Source organism: Spermophilus citellus (assembly GCF_964194105.1).
Source record: "Spermophilus citellus genome assembly, chromosome: 13".
Lineage (NCBI taxonomy): Eukaryota > Metazoa > Chordata > Mammalia > Rodentia > Sciuridae > Spermophilus > Spermophilus citellus.
This window is the reverse complement of record NC_138193.1, coordinates 3,968,902-3,984,096: the sequence shown is the minus strand read 5'-3', so window position 1 is coordinate 3,984,096 and position 15,195 is coordinate 3,968,902.

The following is a 15,195-nucleotide window of genomic DNA, read 5'->3' as shown; positions in this document are numbered from 1 at the left end:
TTATTCTACATCTGAACATACCCTTTAAGACACATCTAAACATCCATCCAATGACAAGCCTCATGCTTCTAATTTCAAGATGCAATTACACTTTGCACAAAGACACTCTCTGTCTCTGCATAAAAGGGAAACCAAAAGTCCCATCAGCCATCCTGTCCCATTTTCTGTGATACTAATTCCTGCCAGAATACTCCAAATTGCAAAGTTTGCCACCACCCACACTCCTGTAAAACAATGAAAAAAGGAGCAGGGAGATTTTTAGTTGATGCAAATCAAGATATAAACAAGAAGAAAGGAAGAAAACATAACAGCCACTAGAGTCTTTTGCTGCGCAGGTGGCCACAGGGTCATATCGGTTGCTCATAACTCTCCTCTTCCACATTCATTCCATGTTCCTTTAAATTGTAGTGAGCAGTTCAAACGAGTTTCATTATCTAGAGGAGTGGCCCAAGCCCTCATTCCTGAAAGGTCTTGTTCCTCTACAGTCTTACTTTTATTGGTTCCCATAGTCTTTCATTAAATTTAACGACGAGGTGTTCTGAACCCACTTTGTGTTACAGGAGCCCTTTTTGCCTTGGCAATCAAGATCAGTCACCCCAGCGTTTTGGTCCTAGGGCACGAAGAGCCATATTGGTCAAATGACAGTGTCCTGTGATAAACCTGCCCACATGGTGGATCGTTGGTCCCCCTGGGAATGGTGCCATACCAGGGACTCATCATCAACCTCTGTTCTTTGAAGATGCAGTGCACAGGAGTCACAGTAGCTGGATCAGCCTTGGGAGAGGAAGTACAGGTTGTGGAGTCAGTGTGTTATCCACATCCCTGTCTTCCTGGGGCAAAGGCAGGGGCACCTGGGGAAAGAGGCTGACTGGCCCCTGCAGAATGCGGTCACTGGTGCCCTGATCATTAGGGTCTATTGAAGCTGCTCTTCAGACAGCATTCACAGCACACGCTCACATCTTCAAAAGTTGGGGCTGTTCTAAGATGTCTACCCACACGTTCTTTCCCCGGACTCCTTGTCAATCTTTTCTTTTCCAGATGCCTGCCTATCTAGCCAACCTTTGACTGGTGTCCATGCATGGATGTAAACCATCTCCTCTGCCATCTCTCCACCCAGGAGGTTTGGCCCAGGATTTCCACTTCCTGCTGTCTTTGGGGCATGCTCTGCAGCTTGCTCCCCCTGAGTGGATGCCAGCATATCAGAAATGAAGTTTTCTTGGGTTTTCCCCAGGGGTTTTTGACCAGTGAATTGGTCATAGAAAATTCCCCCATTGAAACGAGTCATGTGGGCTGTGACACAGCATTTAACAACCCTGAGACTCTCTCTTATCTAAACCCTGGTAAAATAAACTAACCCACTCTTTATCTAAATATTCTTAGTTATTGGTTCTACCTGAAAAGAGATGAAGCAAATCCAGAAGTCATATCTTCATATCAGCCGGAAAAATGGGGACTGATTCCAAAATTTCATTAAAACACTAAGAGCCTACTCAAGAAACAATGAGAACCCCAACGAGCTTCAAGAAAACTGGAAAGTCATAGAATAAGATTTGGAGAAAATTGAATTCCTTTCCCCCCTCCTATTCATCATTTATTGCTTTTTCTCTTTATTTAACTTGTTTGTTCATCTATTTTAACATCTACTGAGCATCTACTTCATACCCAGCACAGAGTAGACACCACAGTGAACAACAACAGACCCAAGTCCTCATGGGGGCTCAGTCACAGAGAAGAAGGTGTGGCAGGTTGGCAGATCTGCCCCTCACTAGCCATGTGATCTCCATTAAATCTCTCAGACCTTTTAGAGCCTGGATTTTCTCACCTGTAAAATGGGCCAACATAGTGCCTATTTCAACAGGTAGTTATGAGAATTAAGTAAGGTTAATACATTCATCACTTGGAACAGGTTCTGGCACCCTGTTAACGCCAGTTGTCCATACATTCTATCTTCTACCCACATTTTCTCATAAAAAGAAAAAAGCTTGAGCAGCAATCAAGAGACAGGCTCCGATAGGTATGGAAATGAATGCCCAGAGGAGGAGCCCTCACCCCCAGGTCCTGAAGGGTTTAAGTAGGGGATGCCAAATCATCAGCTGAGTCAAGGTGAGCCCTCTGAGGAGGGTGGTCTCAGAGATCCCAGGATGGCGTTGCTGAGTCAGCCAGGTCTCAACTATGTGTCAGCCCTTCATGAGGCAGTGACGAGCATTACCCACGATGAGGATGATGATGATCTTGAGAAATCCAGTCGAGACACTCAATGTGACAGTGCTGTCAAAAACAAAGTTGCTGGGGCTGGGGATGTGGCTCTAGCGGTAGCGCGCTCTCCTAGCATGCGTGCGGCCCGGGTTCGATCCTCAGCACCACATACAAACAAAGATGCTGTACCCTCCGATTACTAAATAATAAATATTTAAAAAAAAAAAAAAAAGAAAACAAAGTTGCTCACTTGTGTCCACTTGCCATCCTCAGTGTCTGCTTGCCATCCCTTTCTAGTTTTGTATTAAGGGATCCTCTGGAAAGGTGGAATACAACACAATCAGCGGGAACTGCTTCTGGTCAGCTAAAGACAGGGACATTTTAGAAGGCTTTGGGGACGGCCATAGACTTAAAAGAAAGCGGCAGCTCCTGACTTCAGAAACCAAGGAGCCAGAGGAGGGTGCTGGCCAAGGGAGGGCCCCTTCAGAGTCCTGGATCCTAAAGGAATCTTCTCCAACCATCTCTGGTTTTGTGCTGCTCTGCTTCAGGGAGGGAAGGAAGGTGGAGAGAAAGAGAGCGAGAGTGAGTCACCCTGCTTTAACTAATGAGTCACTTGTCTAACCTTTTGAGCAAAAGAAAAGAAGAACCTTTTTTTGTAGTTGTCGATGAACAAATACCTTTATTTTGTTTATTTATTTTTATGTGGTGCTGAACCCAGTGCCTCACACATGTGAGGCAAGCACTTAACCGCTGAGCCCCAACCCCAGGCCAAAAGAAGAACCTTATCAATCAGACATCCACCAAGACTATATTCAGTGTTGAAAACAAAGTGGTGATGTTCTTCTCAGAAAAACAGAAAGTGGATCCTGACCAGGCACGCCCAGCAGACACCCACTACATTTAGCTCAGGGGCCTGGTCCTAGGAATATGCTCTTCAACTGTGTCTTAACTCGCAGAGACCACTCCTTTGTCTCTTCATCTGTTAAATAGAAAGCAGGAAACGGTCAGATCCGCTCCCCGCTGCAGAACTGTCAGGGATTGATTGCTAAGACAGAGGGACAGAGGGAAACAGCACTTGGTCTGCTTTGGAGTGGTTGGTGAAGCCTGAGAAGTGGTTTGTGAGGTGTGACGACAGTTCGGGCGTCTGCTGGTTTTGCTCAGCTTGCTTGTCCTCCCACCCCATTCCACTTGGTAATGGCCCTGCTCGGCTCTGAAGATGCGCTGAACAGTGGCTGCTCTCTAGCTGTCTCACCCTGTCTCAGAGGGAGTTCAGGAAGCAGGCCCCCCAGGCTGGCAGAATAGCTCTTTTGTTCTCAACTTAGGTCTTCCGTTTCTGCTTCTGGCCAACTGTTCTAGGACTAACCATTTCTCAGTGAGAGGGAAGAGGAAAAAGGATTGCAGGCCTATTTGCTTGGTTGTTAAAGGTGTTTGGCTGATTCCCAAACGCATCGGCCTATGCAGTGACTGAAGCCATCAGCCCGTCTTTGCCTCTGGGCTCTGATACAGTCCAGGTCCTCCAAGAAGCAGACTCCAAGATGAGATGAATGTTGTAATCTTAATATTCCTGTGAGAGATAATGAGGAGGAAACTGGAAAAGGCTGAGAACAATGAGAGACCCCATGCAAGTCGGACCCCAAGTGAAGGAGAGAGGGAAGAAAGACTGATTAGAGGTGTCCCAGACCTGTGTGTGATCTAAGAGAGATTCTACAAGGCCAAAGAGCCCTCAAACCAAAGGTGGTGGTCAGAAGAGGTCCATGTCTTCTGGAAAATTCCTTAGCATTCTTGACTAAAACTCCCAGTCAGCAGTTATGGTCAATTAAACCTCCCATAGTTTGAGATCTCTGAGAGGCAGTCCAAATGGCTATAACAAGTCCAAGGTCACCTATCCTTAAGAGTATTTCTGACCAAAACCATGAAATTCTGATAATTTATGTCTGTAGACTATAAATGTTTGTATAATATTTAAATTATTATTGGTTTTGTCTTATGTCTTCTTGGTGGGGGGGTCTGTAATTTAATTTTTTTTTAACCAGAAGCTCCATTCCTTTACCCAACTATAAGATACTCCTAGTGGAAGTGCACTCCAAATTCTGTACTTCTTGACTTCAGGCTGAGCAATGTAGAGAGGTAGTTTCTGAAAGAAGGATAATTACAGTAAATTGCCTCTGATCCTGATGCTGATGCCCAGGTTTGCAGTTTCAGAGCTTGTTTTATTAACTCACCCATGAATCAGGGTTTCCCATGAATGTGTTCACAAGGCTCATTTATAAGCCACCATACCAATTTATTAGTGTTAAAAGTAGATAAAAATCTTTGTAGTGAACTATGATGTGGCTTTGATATTATACTTGTTACATCTCAGAAAGCTAAATTAGGCATAAGGATTGCAAGGTAAGCATGGTGACAAAGGAGAGGAAGGTGGGCGTGTTTATGAATCTCCTTCATGGCACAGGCCAGGTATGCATGTGAGTGAGCTCTGTGGCTAGGCGACGGGGGACACAAGCTTCCACCAGTCCCTCCCCCCCCCCCCCCCCGGCCCCGCCTATCTCTTGCACCTCTTTCTTTCTCTCTCTCTCTTTTATGAGGAATTGAACTCAGGGACACTTCACCACTGAGGACTGAGAACCTAAGTTGCTTAGGGCCTCACTAAGTTGCTTTGAACTTGCCATCCTCCTGCCTCAGCCTCCTTAGCCACTGAGATTACATGCACGTGCCACCTGGCCCACCCAGTGCCTTCTTTCTAGCACGTGGAGATGAGGCAACTGCTGCCAGAGCACCAATTCAGCCTCAGTAACAACACTGCTTCCTGTCATCTTCCTTTGCTGTAGGGCAGCCGTTAGTGAGAACTTTGACCTTGCTGCACATTCCATTCACTTGTTCATTAAATTTTAAGAATGAGTGTGATGATTGTACTCGGTATTGGAATTCAATAATGAGTAAAGTGTGAGCCTCCTGTAAATGTAAATATATAGATGACTTAATGTCTCGGGGTATTCCACTCTCTGCTCTCTGCTTCCCAGGGTAATGGTACCAACTAGATTGACTGCACTTCTTGGCTCTAGATTCAGCTGGGCTCTTGGTGGTCTTTAGAAATCTGTTCACCCATTTGTAGTGGCCACCCCCATCTCATTCCTGGTGGGTGTTTTAACCCTTTCCCTATTCTCAAATCCCAATGTCTGCCCCATGTAGTTTCTTGGAACCTCACCTGGTATTCACAAGAGTAAATCACCTGCCAAGAAGGCCTTCAGTTTCCTGCCCCTACCCATTAAAATGTCTCGGTGCCCATACTTACCTCTTCATCCTTTCGGTGCCTTTTTTTTTTTTTCTTGTATCAAAGAGAGAAATATACCTCCTTCTTCTAGGGTCACTTCTTCTGTCTCACCCCCACCTAAAGTAGCTTATACTTATCGCCCTTTACAGTATAGCCAATACTGAGTCTCACAGCATATGGCATTGTTCACCATTGCCTTCTGAACCTATCCCACTCAAGATGCCAGGAAGCTGTGTTCTTTGGAGTCTTCTTCCCTGAACATTTACCTGCGGGTTGTGTGTGTGTGTGTGTGTGTGTGGGGGGGAGTATAATGATTAATTTGAACTGTTAACTAAATTGAATTAATCCATGCCAAGGATTAAGAGGGATACAGGTGTGTCCATGAGGTTGTGTCTAGGAATGATTGCATGTGGGATAGCCAGCGGAAATGGAGACTCTCCCTAAGTGTGGACAGCACCGACCAATAGAATGACGGTGTGGATGGAATAAAAATTGGAAGAACAAAGAATCAGTGGCAGATGCAAGCTCGATTCCTCTTCAATGGATTTTTTTTTTTTAAAGAGAGAGAGAGAGAGAGAATTTTTTTAATATTTATTTTCCATTTCTCAGCGAACACAACATCTTTGTTTGTATGTGGTGCTGAGGATCGAACCCGGGCCGCACGCATGCCAGACGAGCGCGCTACCGCTTGAGCCACATCCCCAGCCCTTCAATGGATTCTTGATTGTTGCTGTGATCACCTAAGAATATCGGATTCTTGCTTCTTCACTCTTCCAAAGCAGACTCTGACAATGATTCTCCAAAAGGCTTAGGTCTCAGACTAGGGTAGCACCAGCGATCCCTCTTGTTCTGAGGCTTCAGCCTCTTGGACCGTGCTGGTACTGGTTCTTCCAGCTCTCGAGCCTGCAGATGGCCATTGTAGACTATCCATCTTCTGGTCACGTAAGCCTTTTAATAATTATATTTCTTGTTGATTCTTTTCCTATAGAGTACACTGACTAATACAATGTGTGTGTGTGTGTGTATATGAGTGTGTGTACATGCACCTGTGCATGCACATGTTCCTGTGCAGTACTAGAGGTAGAAGCCAGGGCCTCATACATACTAGGCAAGTGCTTTACCATTGAACTCCATCCCCAGCCCTCTATTTTTACTTGGAGATAGGGTTTTCCTAAGTTGCCCAGGCACCTCCAACTTTCAATTCTTCTGCCTCAGCCTCCTGAGTAGCTGAGATTGCAGGTGTGCACCATCATGCCCAACTTATCTGCCATTTTTAATGATTCTTCTTCATTTTCTGATGCTTCCATCCTCCTTCCCTAGCACCACCAAGGTTTACTCTTGTCTAAAAACCTCTTCTCTCTTCAAGTAGTCTTTCTTGCTGAGCTTCTGAGCCCGCATGGCTCCCTAATCCTCTCTGCACTGTTTCCTCTCAAGTCAGGACCCCTCTAGGGCTCAGCTGGCTCTCAGGCTGCTGACTTACATTGTCTGTACGAATTTCTACCTGGATGGCTTGCCAAGCACCTCAAGCCTGATCCAAGCCCAAAACATGTTCCCACCAAACCAGTTTTTCCTGTCCTTCCCTACCTTGGTTTTTGCACCATCCTCCTTCTGGCACTCTTTCTTTCTCTTGTTGTTAATATCTGAACCCTTTTCAAGGCCTGTAAGTGTTGCCTCCATCTTATCTCCTTAAATGTCATCATGTTATTCAGAGCCTACTGCCACCACTTGGTTCAGCCCCTCACTTATCATTTAAATACCATTCCAACTAGTCCTTCACTCCTGTCTCCTCCTCTTCAGATGGCTTCTCTTCAATGGTATAAGGTTCATTCTGCAGATCACAGTTGAACCATGTCACCTGTTACTTCAAAAATGCCAATGGATAGGCTGGAGATGTGACTCAGTGGTAAAGCACTTGTCTAGGACACAGGTTTCATCCCCAGCACTGGAGAAAAAATTCCTAATGTGCACCACATGGAAGACAAACTCCATGGTATGGAATTCAAGCTCTTTCTAATATGGCCTCAAAAAAGTGCATTCAATTTAGCTTGTGTATCCTATTTTCCATTTAAAATAGACTCCTTATTAATCTCCAAACACAATCTTCATTTCCCTATTTTTGAACCTTTGTTTGTTTAGTATTCTAACTCAATGCCTTTCCACTTTACCCCTTAGCACTCCATCCAAATCCTAGCCACCAAAGTTTACTTGCAATTCACTGCTTGCAGGAAGAAGCATAAAATTTTTTCATTTGGATACTGGTCACCAGCTGGCCAGGCTGGAGAGATGTGCAGGGTTCAAAGGAGCTGGCTGTATCAATAACTAAGAAAATGGTGAAGAAACCATGCAGCACAGAAACATGAGTTTCTAAGAAGGAGGGCAGTACAGCTCGGTGACCTCAAGGGTCAGCTCCATGCTGGGCAGCTCTAGAAAGAGCAAGAGAGCGAGCACACCTGAACACCCCCCCCCCATTTATTAGGGAGAGGAAATTCGATGGAATATTCCACCCAAATAAGGCAAAGGGTAGGGTTTCAAAGGGTGGAGTCTTGCTTGGTGATGTCTTTCAGTCAGCAGATTGATTGAAATCTTGGCAAGTCACATCCATCTCAGGTGCTGTGAAGGATCACAGGCAGAGAGAGAGGAAAAGCACATTTGCGTCACATGACCCAATCAGCACGAAACACCAGACCAATCCCCTCATATGCTCGAATGCGCATAGCTCACACACACAGCCCATGAATGGCTCACCACAGAAACTCTCTCCTGATCGTTTGGATCATCTTAGGGAACTCACTACAATTTAGCTAGTAGAAAGTCACACAAATATGTACGCCTTATCCCTGCTACTGTCATTGGTATACACCTGTGTCAGCTTGCTTTTTGTATCTCCTCAGACAACACCTCATACAAAATATGGTCCATACTGTTAAGTACACTGTTCAATATAGCTGAATTCGTTTCTTTTTCTAGCAAGGCTTTTTGGATAAAGGAAACAATAGATTGATTTCCATTCTGAAATAACCTCCTCATCTCATGGCCAACCAGAGTTCACTGATTGGTGCCAGCCAACAGGCAAGCTGTAAGCCCTGCTACTCAGTGCACAGTACCTTCCAATAGATTATTTAAGACTGTTTTTTTTTTAAAAGCAGATTTAGGCTGGCAGCAAAATTGAGCAGAAGGTACAGAAAGTTCCCATACTCCCTGTACTCCTTGCACTCACACATGGGTAGCCTTCTCCATTATTACCAACCCCATCAGAGTGAAACAGTGATTAAAATTGATGAACTTACATTGACACATCCTTATTACCAAAGTTTGCAGTTTACATTAGAGTTCATTCTTGGTTTTGTACAACTAATCAGGAAAAAAGAAGAAGAAGAAGAAGAAGAAGAGGAGGAGGAGGAGGAGGAGGAGGAGGAGGAGGAAGGGGGGGAGGAGGAGGAGGAGGAGGAGGAGGAGGAAAAATTAGGGAATACCAGCTAAAGAAGTGCTTAAAGAGAAATTCATAGTTGCCTTTATTAAAAAGAAGATCTCAAATGGATAACTTAAACTTCATCTTTAAAAATGTGGAAAAGGAAAAGCAAGCAAAACCTAAAGCAAGCAGAAGGAAGGACAAATCACAGCCTAGAGGAGAAAATAAGTGTGCATCAGAGAATAAACACTCCAGAGAAAATTATATGAAACCCCAAACTGGCTCTTTGCAAAGACTAAACCCAGTTGACAGAACTTTAGCTGAATTCTTTTTCTGTTTTTATTGGTTTATTTTTTGTGGTGCTGAGGAGGGAACCCATAGCATCACTCGTGCTGGGCAAGCACTCAGCTACACCCTCAGCCCTTTTCAATTTATTTTGAAACCTCAGATTATTAAATCAGCAATGAAAGAGGGAACATCACTACTGACCTTAGAGAAATAAGAAGGATTTTAAGGGAAAATTAGGAGCAATTACATGCCAAACAATTAGGTAATTAGATGAAACAAACAAGTTCTTAGCAATGCAAATGTAACAGTTATCTGCATAAAGGAGCTGTATCTGTTTACCTGCTCATAAACACATATTTCCAAAGACTGAAAATTAAGGAAGGAGACGATTGCATGTTGAAAATTGGCAGATGTATTTGCTATATGCCATCTTTTATTTATTTTGTTCTCAGGTTCCCCTCTAAAGCTACAAATGATTATCTAAATAGGATTAAATGAAGTCCAGTTGAAGAAGCTTGCCTTTTCTTTTTAATGTCCTCATTACATGAGTATAAATCAACAAATGTACGACTTGTTTCCAGATGAGTAGTACAGTTCACAGACTTGAGAAAATGGAAGTTTCTCATTATGGTGGGCTAATCCAAAACACAGACTTCCATCATTGGATGACTTAAAGATAGGGATGCCCTGAAGAACTTATAAATTATGACCCTTGTTTATGAGCTCTCCACAACCATCTACAAATCTTTGTATTTAGGGGGTTTGTAGGATGCCATAGCCTGTAGTTTTATACAAGTATTCAGTTAAATATTCAATTTATTAAAATTTCCATAATTTTTCATCCTCTAGTACACATTTTTTCATATATTAGAGCTAAATTTTTAAGTGCCAGTAAAGCCAAATGGATCCACTTAGAGAATCCTATTTTAAAAGCAGGAGACACTTGGTATATGAAACTCTTGGGAACTACTAAGATCTTTGGTACTTGAGGAAGAAGCTTGAGTCTTCAGCACATGAGAGTACAGATCTTTTCCCCTTGTGTGAGCACATTAATGCACTGTCAGAGTCCATTAGCAAAGCATGTGCTCTAATTAGACATAACCACAATGTTTTAGGAAATCCCCCTATGTTTACCTGCTCCTGCAACCATGAAGTAAGGCACACATGAGTATCGAATACTTGAAGTGTGGCTAGTCCTAATGGAGACCTGCTGAAAGTGTAAAACACACAACTGAATCTCCAAGACTTGGTGTGAAAAAATGTAAATGATTTCAATTTTTAAAATATCGTTTACATGTTGAAGTATCTTGCAAATACTGGACTGAACAAAATGCATTATTAAAATTAATTTTTCCTTTTTTAATGTGGCTATGAAAACATTTTAAATTACATGTGTGGCTCATATTCCTTTTCTTAGAAGACTATGACCTAATCTACAATGAGCAACTTGACACATCCAAGGCTGTTGTAATTGATATTGCAGTCATATAAGGGCCCCCAGGAATAACTGCAGACATTTTTCTCTGGAAAATTCATCATGGAGAACTTCTGGAGAATAGAATCAAGGTTCTTAATCATTTCTTAATGCTGAAAGTGTTCCAAAGACTAAAGAGGTACTAGGTATTGTTGTAGGGACAAACGAGGCAAGGCACCGAAGACAGCAGGAAACCGTTTTATTTGGCTGCAGCCAGGTTCAGGGGGTACAGCCTTTGCTGTAATCAATCAATCCCCTGAACCCCGAGTTCAGGGAGTTTCAGGGTTTTATACCCAGCATGTAAAGGGAGGGGCTGAGAAGTTCACAGTTTGCAGAAGTTCACATAAAAGCAGCTTTTTCTTTCACTGTTTTGGGCAAGTTAACTCTTCAAGGACAACACCTAAGAAGGGGAAAACTTCTCCCCTTCTTTCCTCCCGCTGCCAGCTGTTACCATGGAGCCCAATTGTAACTTATCTTAAAAATGTAGACATCTCTATAAAGCCCAGCTCAAGGCCACAGGCCTTGTTTGCACATTTCTTCAAAGTACTAGACTGGATACGTTTGTGAAAAACTAGTAAGGGGGTGTGCAGCACCTGGAGTGTTGGTGTCTTCTCAGACAGTGGCCAAGTAAACATGAAAATAGGAAATCTATCTACATTGGACTCTTTTGCAGAGCCTCTTTTGATGATAGTCCCAAAATCAGCCATGGTGAAGAGGGCTTTTCTGTGGAGAAAGGGATGCCTGCTTCAGTATGTTTTAAAAAAAGGGGTGGGGGTGGGGGGCTACTGTGAAAACAGTTGCCCAGGCTTGGACCTGATTATAGTTTGATTCAACTCCTTAAAAGGACATTTGATAATGTCTCAGTTTATGGTCTAATGACCAACATTGTCAGATTATTCCTTTGTGTCTTCCATGCCATGTGTGTGGGCCCTTTCATAAATGAGGGAGGGGCCTCTATTCACCCCTGACCCATATTAGAATCTGGTCCCTTCTGGAGCCATGGTGGGACTAGATTCTAGACTGAAATGAATCTAGAGAGATTCCTTCTTCTCAGGTGCCACCCTAGGTTTTCTGGCTTGACTATAACCCAGTAGAAGTTTACCCTGGGGCAGTTGCTTCTCAGTGCTCTGCCAATCCATTGAGAAGGTCAAGGGTCATAGTCCTTGACACACTCACAACAGCCTAGGAAAGTTGTGTTCCTTGTACTTTCAGGTGACCTTTGCCCTCTAATTCCTCCCCCAACACACACCTACATGTAGCAAACAGAACTGGGAAGGTTCTGTGGAACTATCAATTGAGATTGGTTTGTAACATTTTATTTTTATTTTTTAGCCATTTTTAAAATTTGTTCTAATTAGTTATACATGATAGTAGAATGCATTTTGACATATCATATGTAACATTTTATTGGTAAATAAAATTATACAAATGCATTAAGGAAAATGTCTGAGATAGAAAATCAAAATTTTTAAATATTTATGAAATAAAACCCAATTCAAATTTTTTATTTGTTCAGAGTAGTACCAACGCCCCAAAACAGCCATTAATAGTTACATGATATTCATTCAAGCCCATTTTTATACACACGTTGCATGAAGGCAGACAAGTTTTCTATTTCATTGACTCATTCATTCATCCATCATTCACTGCTATGCTTTTTGAGGTATAAAAATGTAAAAGTTGCAATCTCTGCTATCATGAAAGTCCCCTGCTTAGGAAAAATGGGCTTTAAGTCAACTTAGGATCTTCTTTTTTCCAAAAAGTCTCAACAAAATTCCACTAGGTATGTCGTCTACATTTAAATCAGATCAGTCACTGTGGACCTCTGAACTGCTCTGATGCTAAATGCCCTTAATTGTCCACAACCCACTTGATAGAAAACAAGGACTTTGGGTTACTTCCCCTAACTTTGCCCTCTTTATGCAGGAAGCAGCTTGGAGATGTTCTTGCCCACTTTTCCATAGAAATGGAATGTAGGAATTGACAGGAGTTAAATGTAATAGTGTTCCACTTTGTGCTTTGAATATAGCCTTTGCTGCTCAAAAAAAAAAAAAATCAGATCAGTGATGTTTTATTAGTGGAACCCAATTTCATAATTCCAAACTAATAATATTTACTCTGAAATACAAATCTGTTTGTTCTCCCTTCCATGCCACATCACCCCACACCCAGTTCAAACAAGCGCTGGGTTTGGTGTCTCTCGGCCTCAAAAGCTTTGCAGAGTGGACAACAGGAGCTGTTCTAGGTTCTCCCTCCCCTTGCAGTGGACACAGCCAGGGTTACAGAAAGCTGATCCCCAGGGGAGCCTGGGAAACTGTTGGAAGTGAGTTAATAGGTCCCACCCCACTTCCATCTCCAGAAGCAGAATCTATGAGGGTGGGGTCCAGGAACCTCTTTCAACAAGTTCTTCAGGTGGTGAATGTGCACTTTTAAATGTGAAGACCATTGGGCTAGAAGAAGGATTCCAAAGGCAGATGGCTGAGCAGCACTTTTATGGGGAAGGAGAAAGAAAGAAAATCAGTCTGCGGGACATCATAGACTCGAAGCTGCCTCTGAGGGGTGTTGAGATCCCAAGTGAGAGGTTGCTGAGATTCCCAGCCCAGCGTACCTTCTCCTGCCCCATTTCCCTGAGGGGCAGGGGAGCAGTGCATGAACACTGGAGATGGCCATGTGTCTACAATGGACTGTTCATCAGAAGCCCTCCCTAGCCCCCCAGTTCTGGATTCAATCCATGTTTTTTAAATTAAAAAGAAACAAGCAAAACATCACTACCCAAAAGAATGAAGAATTGGAGAATTTTTGCACACCTGAGATTGTAAACTGAAATTCTTCCCCACTACATGTATTATGAAGCCAACAAATGAGACAACAAAATATTTTGATAAACATGTAATTCTCCAATTGGGTGGTTATGAATGACACTTTCTGCCTTATATCAGCCTTACTCTCTAAAATATTTCTTTTCTTCTTCCTTTTTGAGGTGATGGGGATTGAGTCCAGTGGTGCTCTACCACTGAGCTACATCTGCAGTCCTTTTAATTTTTTTTTTTAATTTTCAGAAAGGGTCTCACTAAATTGCCCAGGTGGTTTCAAACCTGCAATCCTCCTGCCTCAGTCTCCTGAGTCACAGGTAGACACCTGGGATTACAGGTGTGTGCCACCATGGCTGGGTTCCAATGCAATTCTTTATTAGGGGTGTCAAACTAAAAGAACAAACAAATGGAGATGCTCCCAACTTTAAGTCTATTTAGGAGTAGCACTGCAGTAGGAATACACGTCACACAGGAAAGTATGAGGACATTCAATGAGGTTGAGGCAAGGGGAAGTTTTTAAAGGCCAAAAGAGGAAGATTACATAAGTTGTTTTGAAACAATAATGCTTTTGCTACATGAATCAATAACAATGATAACCTCAGTCCAAGGCTAGACGGTCAGTTGCTGAGCAGATATCATCATAGTATTTTTTGTCTAAGGTTTTGGTGGCCTTTGGGCCAAGTTCCAGTTCTAGCAGAGTCTTTTGTGATAGTTCTTGTACTATACATAGGTGCAAGGGATCCCCACCTTCATAACTCCCTGCTTTATTTATTTATTTATATTTTTAGTAGAGTTTGACACAAGTGACCACATTTTGATTCTGAAAAATTGAAAAACAAAAAGCTAACTTGGTAACATAATTAAAATCTCTGGTGTGGATCAAATAAAACTTGGTATAATACACATTTAAGAAAGTTTTTCTGCCTGGGGATGTAGCTCAGAGGTATAATGCTTATCCAGCTATGTGAAGCCTTCGGTTCAGATCTCCAACATTGAAAGGAACTTTTTTTTAAAAAAAGGTGTGTTTCCAATTACAACTTTGAAGGTTGGAGCCCCATTAAGAGTAATAATAAATTGTAGCTAGCACAGAGATCTTTCAAAGCAAGATGCTATGGTTTATGATTTTCTCAAACAGCGATGTCAAAATCTAGGTGCCAAGAGAAATTATTGTATGAGACCTTTGCTTCTCAAAGGTAGGTATGCATCAGAATCACCTGAAGAGCCTATTAAAACCCAAACTACTGGCTTATTCACCTGCCAGTTTCTGATTAGGTAAGTTTGCGGTAAGACCCAAAAATTTCATTTCTGACAAATTTATAGGTAATGTCAATAATGCTGGCCCAAGGACCACCCTTTGAGAGCCACTAGTACTGACTATGTGGCTATCCCAGTTACTCTGACTATGTGGCTATCCCAGTTACTCTGACTATGTGGCTATCCCAGTTATACTGACTATGTAGCTATTCCAGTTGCTTGTCATGACCAGATGTGCTTGCAGGGAAGAAGATTTCTGTATGCCCCTTCAAAGGTGTTCTGGGTCCAGGACAGCATTGAACTGGAACAATGTCATTATTATCCATCAGTTTTCATTGTGTTGCAGATGGCACATTGGAATCATCAGGAGGATCATATGTAAATTGCTGGAGCTCAAGTCCTTCCTCCAGAGAAAATTAAATAATTCTACAAATTTTCATTGATGAATATTATAAATATTATATATAAATTATAGATCAAATTTTATTAT